This window comes from Maniola hyperantus, chromosome 17, assembly GCF_902806685.2.
Source record: "Maniola hyperantus chromosome 17, iAphHyp1.2, whole genome shotgun sequence".
Lineage (NCBI taxonomy): Eukaryota > Metazoa > Arthropoda > Insecta > Lepidoptera > Nymphalidae > Maniola > Maniola hyperantus.
The window spans coordinates 214782-229242 of NC_048552.1; the positions used below are offsets into that span (position 1 = coordinate 214782).

The 14461-nt window shown below is 40.2% G+C and overlaps 1 protein-coding gene across 2 annotated transcripts in view; it reads left to right on the forward strand.

The window, feature by feature from the left end:
* The first annotated feature begins 1605 nt into the window (after window positions 1–1605).
* The window catches only part of LOC117990194 (zwei Ig domain protein zig-8-like), a 249452-nt gene continuing 236596 nt past the window's right edge, over window positions 1606–14461 (forward strand). For both annotated transcript variants that reach the window (XM_069504358.1, XM_069504359.1), the window contains exon 1: window positions 1606–1945. The gene's annotated coding sequence lies outside the window, so the exon portion shown is untranslated. The remainder of the gene's footprint in view (window positions 1946–14461) is intronic.

A 14461-nucleotide genomic window follows, 5' to 3' on the forward strand; every position in this document is an offset into this window, starting at 1 on the left:
AGTCAGCTATTCCTTTTATATATTATACAGATTCATATTAGCTGTAGTGAAAAAGGTAAAAATAAGCTAAGCAATTAAAAGAAAGCGTTTTAGTTGGTACCATTTATAGCTTGCCAAAACCTGAAACCCTGCACATGCCTGGTAGAAACCCCGCACATGCCTGGTAGAAACCCCGCACATGCCTGGTAGAAACCCCGCACATACCTGGTAGAAACCCCGCACATGCCTGGTAGAAAGGCAGCTTAGCAACGTCAACCCGTTCTAAAACTCACATAACTGAAATAATAAATTTCATCGTGTAATCAAAATATTTAGAAATTACGGCAACTCTATCCTTGAAAAGTAAGGTTTGTTATAAGAAGCGAATTAAAACAAACCAAAAAACAAAAAATAAAATGTACATTTTTTTATGCCACTTATAAGTAAGTACCACGGTTCGGAAGCGATCTGGTTAATATAATAATATAATATGTTCGTAAGCAATTATTAAAAAGCTTTAGGGTGGTTTCAGATTATCGTTTTTTCTGCACATTTTTTGCTCATTTTGGCACATTTTTCATTATAAAAATAGCGAGCAAACGAGTCGACGCTGTTAAGTGATTACCGCCACCCATGAACATTAACAGCATTAGAGGAACTGAAAATGCGTTGCCGCTCCTTTCAGGAATTTGTTGATCCGTCCCTTGAATAAGCCATTTGCACTTACACTACATTTCATGCTTCAATAAACCGAACGCGCGTGCTGCGCTCACTCCAGCGTGTTTGTTCGAACCAGTGGGTCAGTTAGTTGCAATTTGGATTGGCGACTTTCGTGGCTCGTGCGTATATGAAAAGTTAAAAGCACATTTACGCGATACGTCTGACAAAGTGAGCTTAAATGCGTTAAAGAAACACTGAAAACCAAACGTTCTAACAATGCTTGTCTCTTACGTCATAAAATTTTCTTGAATAACTTTAAGTTATCCCTCATTACTGCATTATGTTTTAGGTTTAATGTGAAATATATTTGAATGAACACATTATCGACAAAAGTAAATGTAGGTAAATGTAAAACTGCAAAATCACTTCTAAAAACTAACAATCATCCACACACACAACCTCCAGCTTTATAAATCTGTGTCAAATACTTAAAATTAGCCAAATGTGACTTGGTGCGTTTTGACGAGCAGACGCCAGAGCATTGTAACTCGCCGAGTAAATAAAAAAGTTATGTAAGCGGCGAGGGGAGGAATAATATGTGAATATAAGAAAAAAGCGCTTTGAACTCGTGCCGTTTGATGTTGGAGTGTGTCGGGATGCGAAATTCCTCCGCTCTACCTTCTCAGCGGCTGAATTTACATAAGCATTCGATTCAAAAACGTTATAAATTAGAGTTCGGCCGGGCGCGCCACACGAGCCGCGCATAACTCAGCCGAACGGCCTCATTAGGGCCGCGCTGGCGTTAACTAATATCTGAGACTTAAGACTTACGGGGTGATCATTGAAGCTCAGTGACAGGGAAAGGTTTCGTTCTGATGTGATTTTTTTGTGAGCCGAATTGCAGTGGGTGTCGAGGGGTGGGGTTGCCCGGGTCCAGGCGTGCGCAGCCAGCAGTTGGGAGCCGACTGCCGAGCGCGGCGGACGTGTGTGACGCGCGCGAGCCCCACGTTGGGCGCCATTCGACGACGTGCCGAATCCCATCGAACCTGTGATCTGAGTTTTGTTGTGAATTGTGAAACGATTGAGTGACGTGCAATGTAATAACCTCAAACCAATGAAACAAAAAAATATAAAAAGGTCTTAGTAAAAAAAACTAAAATTGAAGTAAATAGTAACTTGGTGAGCGAATTTGGTGCAAGTTCCGATATCTGATAACGCTCAGTGAAGTGACACGTGACGTGATTTGCTGGAACTTTGGAAAAGTACTTTTTCTTGGTCGTGAAATTGCAGCACTTCGTTTCAAAGCGTAAGCACTTGATTTGACTTATATAATTATGTTTGAGTAATTATAATTGGAAAAATCTTGGCAAAGTGCATGATAAGTACCTACTTAATAAAGAATATTAATTACGGAATAACATTAATTACTGTAACACTTAATTACAATATGACAGTTGAAACAGACAGGATTATATTGTTATGTTATGCAATGGGGTTATTATTAAAAACGATATTTACATTTTAAAAATAATTATAGATTACGATTTCGGAGCTGATGGTGACCTTTTCATCATAAATCGGAAATTAAGACTTATGTCAGTTGTATAAATACGAATTTCGTTTGGCTTTCGAAGGCTTTTTAATTCCCAAAAATTGGTCCGGCCTCCGACATTGTTTTCAAGAGCCGTATTGAGTTGAATGGTCCGAGAAGTTATGTGAATCGAAAAAATGGCGAATAAATCAGAACGGCCAAGAACGGATCTCGGCTTTATTTGGCTTTAACTTTACTTCCGGGAACAATCAAATGAGGATTTCGTTCCTCCCCTCGTACAAAACAAATATTAATTTTATTGTATACCTACCTGCTCGTTCCTACATTACCAAGCCTTTTATAAATCTTTTTGGGGACAGTCATTAAAAATTATGCTAATGTGAGCTTATTAATTATTAGGGTGATTGGATTTAATTGCTTTAATTTAATCTTAAAGCGATTAGGTACAGGCAAAATTTTGTACTTTTTAGAGTAACTTTAGGATGGGTTTCTACTCAAGCGGCGCGAACCGGAGATGAGTTTTCGGTCAGTCAGATTATTAAGAGATGACGTGATAAATATAAGTCATCTATCAACTTGATCGGACTATTGAACGTCTTCGCTCCGTTTCGCTTCAATGGTAACGCACCTTTAAGACTACAAAATAATTGAGGTAGAAGTATTAAAGGAGCATCAGATGGTTGTTATATAGACGTGCAGTGATACATCAGTGCACATAATATAAAAAGAGCTGTTCGCACAACATTACAGCTTCAATTTACATTTTACTGGATGCTGGACCTTCCAATTATTTTTGTATCAGGAATATGCCCAAAAATTGAGAACACTTCGCCATTTTCAAAATAACATAATGTACCATGAATGTTATTTTGTTCCATTTCTATTCTCTGACATGTCGGATATACAAGTAGGTATAGTATAGGTACGCGACAGGTCACGGCCCGCACACCCGCACACCCGCACACCCGCACACCCGCACACCCGCACAGCCCTCGCGCTAGCCTGGTGCAGGCGGGCGCGGGTGACGTGCGGGTGTGCGGGATGTCACCCCGCCTCATACCCCGATTGCCATCTCGATATGTCGCGGACTATACTTTCATTACAAAACTTAAAAAGATACTGTAACAATAATTACTGTAATGTGTCGCTACTGGATGGCATTATTACTGTAATGTGTCGCTACTGGATGGCATTATTAAGTCTGTAAAGACTGGCTTGAAAGCACTACAAAAAAATAATACAATTGAATAGAACTTCTACAATAGCAAAATTAGTTATGCAGCAAACAAATTGCGAACGAGATACTTAGTAAGTGACGTGACACATTGTAACGAGGACTCAAGCAAAGAGCTTATGCTAATGGCTTGCTAGTTGCAATGTGTTCGGATGCGAGTTGCGACTCACTTGCAATGTGTTCGGATGCGAGTTGCGACTCACTTGCAATGTGTTCGGATGCGAGTTGCGACTCACTTGCAATGTGTTCGGATGCGAGTTGCGACTCACGTGCAATGTGTGACTAGTATTTAACCCCTATTAAGAAGTAAGTACTGAGATTGTGATTATTATCTACATTCTAGATACAACAATATTGAGTTGAATGCTCGAACTGCTTTCCAAAAAATGCATTGCATGACGTGATTTCTACTACTATTCCGAAATAAATATAAAAAACTAGCTGATGGCGACTTCGTCAGCGTGGAATTAGATTTTTTAAAATCCCGTGGGAACTCTTTAATTTTCCGGGATAAAAAGTAGCCTATGTCACTCTTCAGGTCTTTATCTATACCCATGCCAAAAATCACGTCAATCCGTTGCTCCGTTGCCACGTGATTGAAGGACGAACCAACAAACAAACACACTTTCGCATTTATAATAAGGGTACTGATTAGACTTATTATTTTGCACCTTTATTACCTCTTTTCTCTCAAAGCCATCATGATCCAAACAAACGTTACTCCCAGTGTTGGGGACAATACGCAGGGAAACTTTCAGCTTTTATAAAATAAGGAAGGTCTGGCACGCGCTGACTCTTAGTTCATCAGTGACATATTGTGTTGTATGTTATTGGTACGATTACACCTATCGAGTACAGTGGCGACTGGCGAGTCAGTGTCCTCGGCCGAGTACTCGGTTGGTACAAACACTTTAACGAGTGCAATTTCGCCACAACTTCTCAGCCACAGCACTGTCTCGGCCGAGTGACATTTTACTGTCTCGCTTCACTACTCGGTAGGTGTAATCGTACCATAAGTCGTGGTAAATATAACAAACTTCACTGCCAATATCCTTCGCAGTTTCCAGCCGTCAAAAGCACGCCCATTTTCATCTCAAGCAATAATAAATTTGTATGGGGCTAAGGACATTTTGATATATTGTTTCTTTTATCCAACATGTTTCCTGGAGGCTGCAGGAAATTCGACAAAGGGCCGCTTAATGCCATTCTTTCATCCCCCGTTGACGACTGATAAAATATATTGGAACAAAATGGAACGCCTTTCGCAGCTTGACTATACGCGTATACTTTCTCGTGCTCAAACAAATAAAAATCAGGAAGGAAACAGTTCATTCAATATTTTGCATGATACGTCTACGAGTTGATTTATTTATATTATTGATGAAATTTATATCGAGGATCAGCTCGGAGGATCGAACTCCCGACCCTCCGTGCTAATGGTTTGTAGTAGGTACGTACCTCAAAAGGAAAAAAAAGAAACCCTTATAAGATAATTTCGTTTTCTATCTGTCTGTCGCGTCTGTTAAGAAACCTCTAGTTCCCGTTAGACTTAGATGTTTGTCTGGTAGGTAGGACGTCAAGGGAAAAATCCGAAAATCTTTAGTTTGTGGTTACATCACAAAAAAATATTAAAATGTACTCATGAATAAATAATTAATTAGTATTTTCAACTTTTAAAGCAAGATTGATATACCAAGTGGGGTATCATAAATGAAAGGGCCTTTACCTGTACATTATAAAACAGACTTTTATTTATTTTTATGTATAATAATTTTTGATTTACCGTGCAAAATGGCGCGTAATATGTTAAATTTCACGCATTATAGTATGTTCATCGCACGTCCCTGCTGAAGAGGCAGAGGCAGGCAGAGGCACTTGAAAACAAATTGAAGTTTCTATATGAAATGGTTGAACATTCCTCGCGTAGTGCCACTTCCTATCGGAGGCTGCGAACTGAGCAGCGACTTCAAGCTCGTATTGAACCAGTGGCTTAGATGATTCTCTCTCTTCAACTCGATTTACTTTCAGGAAATTTACCATTTCTAGGAAATTCTTTTTATACCAGTCCTTTTTTTGCCTTTAATTGATGAATAAAACTCTAATCATTAAGAAGAAGAAGAAGAAGAAATACAATGCAAAAAATTACCTCAATCCATTGCTCCGTTGTAATTGAAGAATAACATGATTGAAGAACAAACTAACAACCAAACACACTCTCGCATAGTTTGCATGGGAACACGTGCTAGTTTTTATCTTGGAAAATCGAAGAGTTCCCTTGAGATCTTTAAAATACATAATCCACGCGGGTGAAGTACGTAAGCATGATCTAGTTTTTATTAAATCTGAAGAGAATCTAGTTTTTATTAAAACCTAAGTAAATTAGTACCTACATCCCTAGTGCTTGGTTTACAAAGTATAAAGCAGTTTTAATATGAGCACGTTAGTGTTATTAGTAAAAAGCCGGCCTCTTGGGCTCCTGGCAAGCGCCCAATTAGATTTTAATCACGTTTTATTACAAAGCATGCCTCTCTAAATAAATGTTTCTAAAAAACCGGTCAAGTGCGAGTCGGACTTAGGAAGCATACAAAGGGTTCCGTACCATCATCGTACAAAATTTAACACTGTACTTTTTTTAAAATTTGCATGGCAATCATTCTGAAATGCGCCATCTTGGATTTTCAATTTATTGTCTAGTGGTTAGGACGTCCGCCTTCTAATCGGAGGTAGGGGGATCGATCCCGGGCATGCGCCTCTAACTTTTCGGAGTCATGTGCGTTTTAAGAAATTAAATGTCACACAATGATTTTTTGCATGGGTGTAGATAAAGATCTGGAGAGTGACATATGCTACTTTTATCCCGAAAAATTAAAGAGTTCCCACGGGATTTTTAAAAACCTAAATCCACGGGGGCGAAGTCGCGGGCTGCAGCTAGTTGTAAATAAACGTAATCCCCACGCTATCGTAGCGTAGAATTTGCTTTATTTTTTCCTCCCGCCGACTAACAGATATTTACGGGCGTTAATCCTATTATTTTAGAGGAACGAGTAGCGATATGTGAAATTTTAGCCATTGCAGCCATGAAATCTGAAAATCTATGCATGTAGGGGATATTCCGAACAGGCGGGGGCGGATTAAACGAGGGTCGGAATTTGTTGCATGTGGCATGTAGTCCCGTTGTCCCCGTTAGCCATATCCCCATAACGGGGACATCGGGCACTTAATGTTTGCTTTTGTTAAACGACGCCCTTTCAGCCTAGCCCTAGCCCCTAGGACCTGGATGATCTGCTTTTTGACCAAAATTGGACGATGTCCCTGGTGCAGTGGTGTACTCTGTGGTCTTAGAGGACCCGGGTCGGGATCGATTCCCGGCAGGTGCAAATTTGGGAATTTATAATTTCTATTTTGGCTCTGGTCTGGTCTGGTCTGGTGGGAACTGGGAGGCTTCGTCTGTAGCTAGTTACTGTCGTACCAACAAGGCCGTGCCGCCAAGCGATTTAGCGATGTTGCGTAGAGACCAGACACCCATCAGGACACTGCCATAGCTTCCAAGTTAGCTGGCTCCCATCTTAGGCTGCATCATCACCTACTGTCAGGTGAGATAGCTGTCAAGAACTAACTTGTACCTATAGTCCTATAGTATGAAAATCACCATCACCATCTTAAGCCATCACTGGCCCATTACAGCTGAGCACGGGTCTCCTCTCACAATGACAACGGTTTAGGTCATATTCACCACACTGGCCACAGACTCCACTTTTTTTGAGAACATTATGAAAAACTCAGACTCGCGCACCGAGGGTATCCGTACTTGGATATTTTTTCGTCATTTTGCACGATAAATCATTTTTGATTTTTTTTGACATTATTTTCAGAGATCCTACGTGTATGTGCACTTTGAAGGTTAAATATTTAATATCACCTTGTTAAGTTCTTATTGTCGTTTTTATGTTCTCTTTTACATCGATTAGTAGTCGATAAGTGAGCTTTATGGAGCTATTGGAGGAGTATAATTGCCGTGTGACGTCACAGCCCGCTCAACTAGCTATATAGTCTCCATCGGAGCATATTGCCTTTGCCGGTTCAATGATCTCGCGATTACGCACATTAGTTACTAATAATGAATTCAAACTCAACGCTCAGCTAGTTCGTAGCCGTGACTTCGATTACGTTGAATAAAGGGGAAACGTTACTCTTCTCAGTAGATTGTTTTTCCGAACCACCTGACCAATCCTAGACGTCGTTGCTTGTATATAAGCAAGCGTTACTTTGCGGGCCCCATGATTTACAAGAAACCAAAGACGTTGTACAGCGAAACTTTGAGGAAGAAATCAAAAGTTTAATTGGCTATAATCCGCTGAAACAGATCAAATCTGTATGATTATTGCAACATGCAGAATGCGATATGCACCATGCCCTCCCACTGCTAAGCTTGCAGGAAAAGCCAGCCACAAAGCAAACTAACAAGAAGAAGAGAGACAGCAAATGAACTGTCGCGTTGCTACTGCTGTCGCGATGCTGTCGCTACTGCTACGTTTTGCGTTGTCGCGATGCTGTCGCTACTGCTACGTTTTGCGTAATCACTCCGCCGGCCTCCTGTCAGAGTCGGAGGTTTGGGCCATGCCACGGTGGCCATGTGCAGATTGGCAGACAAGTTTCCTACTTCTACAATCATTTGTTTGTCTTTTATTTATTTGCAGAAACAGTTTTTGATTCAATAAGAAAAACTTAATTTGAATAGGTACTTCTTAGAAAAAGATTGCAATGATATGCCTTATATACGATAATAAATTTAATCTATTTAATTTGATTCAGTAACTTTCTTATCAGTTTAGCTAGCGAGAACATGTTTACATAAATCCTTATAGAGTTGTTTGATGAAGCGCTGGAACGAAGAGGCTTGTACACCAAATAGCTGGACTTGTTTGAGACGTACAGAAGTTGTAGCAAGGTTGTCTGAAGGGCGCGAGGTCAGTGAAACGGTCTCTTTATACCTACTCAGTAGGATTCTGCCGATACAGTTATTTACGTAAGATTAATTACTGAACCGACAGCTGTGTTAACATAAAGTCAATGCCATAGCCTTTTATGCAAAATGGGTCCCATTGTAGGTAGGTACCATCCTAATCGGAGGTCGGGGGTTCGATCCCAGGCACGCACCTCTAACTTTTCGGGGTTATGTGCGTTTAAAGTAATTAAATATCACTAGCTTTAACGGTGAAGGAAAACACCAGGGTGGGGCGGGGGGGTTGGTTGCCACGATACTAACCCCTGTGTTCACAATCATTACTATGAGGTCTCACAGTGTGCTTGAACCACCTGAACGCACAGTGTCTGGTTCCACCAATCAGATTATTTTGTCACGTCAATTTTCGATAATCTGATTGGTGGAATCCTCACTATATTATGTTCGAGCACACTTTTCATTTCATAGTAATGATTGTGAATACGGGTGTAAGTGTCTGGCAATGCGTGACGTCAGACGTGATTTTGACGTAAGAAATTTCATACATTTTTGTTACCTGTAATCTCCCAAAGCCACCATGATCCAAACTTCATAGTCGCTGATCGGTCCTCCCTGTGTTGAGGACAATATGCATTGAAACTTTCAGCTTTTATAAACCGGCCAAGTGCGAGTCAGACTCGCGCACTGACGGTACCTTCTACAGTCGCAAATTTTGGACTTTTGCACGATTAAATCAAAAACCATTAATGCGTAAAAAATCTGTTTTAGAAAGAAGATACAAGAAAAGCGCTTTTATATGATACCCCATTTTGTGTATTAAACTTTTGGATATATAGCGACGGAATTGTACCTAATGGGTCCTTCATCCTGGTTGTAACATAAGTCCACCGTACTGGGCCCACCACAACTTTTACGGTCCTTCGCAGTTATAAAATATCAGTAATGGGAATCAAAGAGTGACCGCAATTTAGACAATGACAATTTAGATATGTAAGATAAAAAAAAGGGATAGTTGCAAGCCTTACTTTAAAAAACTCAATGTTCTCACTGTATCATCGCTATATATATTCGAACTAGCTCTATTTTTAAGAAATAACGAAAATTTGTTTGTTCGAATTAACCGAGAACGCTGTAAAGACAGATTTCGGTTTCCCACTCACAAAACCTCATTCCTTAACAAAAGTGTTTGTGTCATGGCGGTAAAGATATATAATAAGATACCAGGGGAGATAAGGAAATGTAATAATATAAATAAATTTAAGAATAAATTGCATGATTTTTTAATAGACAAGACATTATATAACATTAACGAATTTTTTTCAACTTAGACATTTTTAAATTTTGAATTTTAACATAGACAAAGACAACGTGTGTCAAATTACTTATAGTTATTGTTTTACTAGGTTTACTAATTGTTTTGCATGCCTAATATTTAAGGCGAAACATTTCTACTGGACAATTTTATGTAATAACATCTCGTTGTAAAATGTTTCCGCAAATAAAGAATCTTTGAATCTTTGAATCTTTGAATCTTTGACATGTGTCCGCTATAGCTTAACTTAACTGAAAACCGCTGCCGTGCCTATAGCGTACCGTAGCGTTATTGTCGTAGCTAGCAACGGTTTTCAGTTATCATCTATGACGAACCACCTGACAACGCAACACTGCCAACTGGCAACTGACAATGCATTGTTTGGTTTTTTGGTAACTAGAAACGCAATAATTATGCCTTCTCTTTCTTTCTTTCACTGAAAGCTGAGAAGGAGCGGTTATTGGCTACCGGCTTAGTAACTAAGAACTTGGTAAACCAAAGCCGACCTTATCTCTATTACGCTAAGGCTTAACTGTACAAGTACTTGTCCATTACACTTTGATCTATCAATCCAAATACAGTTAGCCTTAGAGTAATAGAGATAAGGTCCTCTTTGGTTTATCAATCTTCATGAAATGTTTTTGGTTAACTGGACTGTGGCAAACTATTCGTGCAGGCGTCCACTATAGTTTGACCTATGTCAATGATCAAATTAAACTTTGCTGCTATGAACTTAAGGTTGTGATTACTTCACGATATTCATGAAAGTAAAATTGGTTTTATTTTAGTGAATATGCGCGCGCTAGCTATACAGACGGTATTGATACGGCAGCTAGCTTAGTTACTACTACGGAAACCGCTGCGCGTTGCGCATATTAAATAAGTTGAAACACAACTCTGATACCGATATTCGGCAACGGTTATCAATATCGGTATTGAAATTAAGTAACTGTTGATTAACCGTTGCCATAAATAGCCAATAACGCCCATCTTTACCGCAATTGAACAGTGTCGCAGCTCGGCGCCGCCCGCGGAGGCGGCACGTGAAATATGGCGCCTGGGATGATTTATATCCGCCTGCCGTGAAAAATGGCGACAGAAATGCAGTTTGGGAACTGCACGAATCTAGATTTTTGATTGTTACCTACGCGAGATTGGACAATTTGGAAGCGGACTCTATTTTAGAATTACCGTAAATCACCTAGTTTTTGGATATCTATCCAAAAACCAGATGATTTACGATATACTTAAATATTTTTCAAGTCTAGAGTGAATAGGCATCTTCTAGGCACGCGCGTTCCATCTGGCTGCAACATCACGTCTGGGTCTGAACGCAGCCAAGCGCTAGTCAACAAATCGAAAAAAAAATGAGGTAATGTTAGGATTCCGTCCCCTATTATACTAAGCCTCCGCTGTCCGTCCGTCTGTCAGCGGGCTGTATTTCATGAACCGTACTAAATCCTCTAGAATAGATGTCAACGACAAAGAGTTTCCGATGTTCGGAATACCTCACCTACGTAGTTCGGAGTCTGCGTTGATGGACCAGTCACTCACTCGCGCCCATCCCCATCCCATACACAATAGATGCCACGTATTTTTCCAAACGCTCGCACAAAACTTTCGTAGGTATCGCATTTTATTTCCGAAATAACTCTCTCAGCGCGCAATATTGTACGGTCTCGTTTTTCCACTAGTAAGTACTTTATCAAAATGGTCTGTTATTTTTTATAAGTATTATTCGATTATCAGCTGTTAGCCCCCACAGTTAACTTGGAAAGGGTATGGAAGTTTAATTAAACCCTTATTCGTTTCTACGCAACACCGTACGGGAACGCTATCGCACTGAACTAGGATGTCAGCCTTTTAATCGGAGGTCGGGGGTTCGATCCTAGGCACGCACCTCTAACTTTTCGGAATTCTGTGAGTTTTAAGTAATTAAATATCACTTGCTTTAAGGGTGAAGGAAAACATCGTGAGGAAACCTGCATGCCGGAGAGTTCTCATAATGTTATCAAAGGTGTGTGAAGTATACCAATCTGCACATGGCCAGCGTGGTAGACTATGGCCAAAACCCGTCTCACTTTGAGAGGGGACCCGTGCTCTGTAGTGTGCCGGCAATGGGTTGATCATGATGATGATGATGGTGATGATATTCCACGGTTACGTTTTTCCGTGTACATTGTATGGAAGTGGGCTGCAGTTATTTATATGCTCCGATCCTGTATGAATCATGTGGGGGACAGACGGTCGGGGCGCGCCCATGTATACAAAGTAAAAATTTTGGAGGTCGATACGCGCCCACGTGAGCGGAATTACAATTTTATTGACGAGCCTATCAATTCTATAACCTTTTTTTTGTTAGAGGAAAATGTTAAAGGGATCAGGGAAACATGAGAGGCAAACGATGAAATCATACACTAATAATTATATGTGTATGATTTCATCGTTTGCCTTTCCCAGTCCTTTCCCCATTCTTTGAACCTATAGGTTCAAAGAATGGGGAAAGGGACTGCTCACTTGAACCACAAGCATAGCATTAGCTTAGCTTAAGCATCAGTCTTCATATTAATGCTGTACAAATTGCAATAAACTACAATAACTAAGCATAAGTACCTACCAAAGAGCATTAGGAAATTAAAACTGTAATAAATAGTAGTACCTACCTAGGTAAAAAAAGTTTGTACTTTTTTATTATTATTCAGATGCAAGCTAGCCCTTGACTGCAATTTCATCTGGTGGTAAGTGATGATGCAATCTAAGATGGAAGCGGGCTAACCTGGTAAGAGTATGGCAGTTTTTATTAAACCCATATCTCTTTGGTTTCTACCGCTAAATCGCTTGGCGGCACGGCTTTGCCGGTAGGGTGGTAACTAGCCACGGCCGAAGCCTCCCACCAGACTAGACTAAAAATTTATAAATTATACGATTCATAATCTCTACCGGGAATCTAACCCGGGACCTCCCACTTACAAGACTTACACACAGCGCGTCCGCGTGGAACTAGATTTTTAAAAATCCCGTGGGAACTCTTTGATTTTCCGGGATAAAAAGTAGCCTATGTCACTCTCCAGGTCTTCATCCATGCAAAAGATCACGTCAATCCGTTGCACCGTTGCGACGTGATTGAAGGACAAACCAACTAACAAACTAACAAACACACTTTCGCATTTATAATAAGGGTACTGGTTAAAACTTGTTTTATTTACCGAATATAACCTCTGTAAAAGCTTCCGTTTACAATGTCATCTCTCATCAGTATGTAGTCGAAACAATAAGCAGCTACAACGAGCCGCAGTACAAAGGGATGAGCTTATTACAAGCTAAATGGATGCTGAGCTGTATTGAGAGCCGTGAGGCGTGGTGCGCTAATTAGCCTGGATCAAACACTGCTGGTAACTCTACTGTTTACTGTCAGTTAGTAGAATACACGGACTGTTAGCGTGCCCTGGTCTGGACATTATGACATTAGGGGGGGGGGGGGAGATAATGTCATCAGTATCCAGCGCAGCAATAAGCCACTGTAGAAAGGGACGAGCTTATTACAAGCTAAATGGAAGCTGGGTAGTATGGAGATCAAAAGACCACTGACAAGTGACATTGCCTAAAGATGTTGGAGAAGACACGTTTACTTCATCATATCGGGGCATCAAAACATAACAAATACCTTTTATAACAAAATTCCGCAATCTATTTTGGACTTGCCTGTTGTTACACAAGTTGAAAAAATCTATTAAAAGTATGCTCCTGAAAAAAGCATATTATTACACAATCGAAGATTATCTAAATGGTAAAAGAGCGTGGATTTGACCTGCAGCTCTTTCCAGCAATGCGCCGGATTGCAAATACCTTTTTATACTTGGCATGAAAAGAGCAACCGCTGAGTTTCTGGTTCTTCTCACTAGGAAAGGCATTCCGAACCAGTGGTAGATGCATTTGACGATTCAAAAGTACTTGTAAAAGGTTAATTTATTTATTTACGCACTGCCTTGGAAACAGAACAGCTATAATGTAATAGAGCCCTGATGCGGCAAAGAATAACGTAAAATTGTCAGCCTTGCGCCTGGTCTCTTTCCGATCATGTCGGATTGTCATCCCATCAGATGAGAGTGAGGGAATAGAGAGTGCGTATTGCATCTGAGTTGCCGCACGTAGATGCCTAGTATCCGTTGATGTTCGCCAGCGAGGCCGGGTTAGAAGGACGTTATTATTTTAATTTTGGTCCACATTTTGGAGAGTAAAGGAGTGCACTTTGATCTTCAATAGCCAATAGAAAATCCTCCCTTTGATAATTCCTGGTACAAATAATGTTCCCAAAATATCGTGTTTTGGGACATACCTACGTGTAATTTAATTTTCCTTTTAAGTAAGGCTTCTATTAAAAAAATATACCCATAGCAAAGTTCTTTAACATGAAACGCCACATTCATATGGCGTCCCATTGACATCGGTTTTCTTTTGAATGGGGACCCCTATGATTCCAGGAACACAAAACAAAGGTACCTAAAGCACCTAAAGGTTTGACATGGATCATGAAACGAACACGCACAAAAACCGTACTTTTATAAATGGCAAAAAAACGCTGACAAAAGCGTGCGTCTTTGTACATACAGTGAGATGAAAAATACAGCAATTTCATTGACCACATAACGCTTTTTAGCACATACGAAAATGTTACGTATGCAGGTGTGATAGAGATTGTATTTGCTTGTGCACTTGTATTTTCCACTTGATATTCACGGTGAGATTTGATTTGGCGCGGAA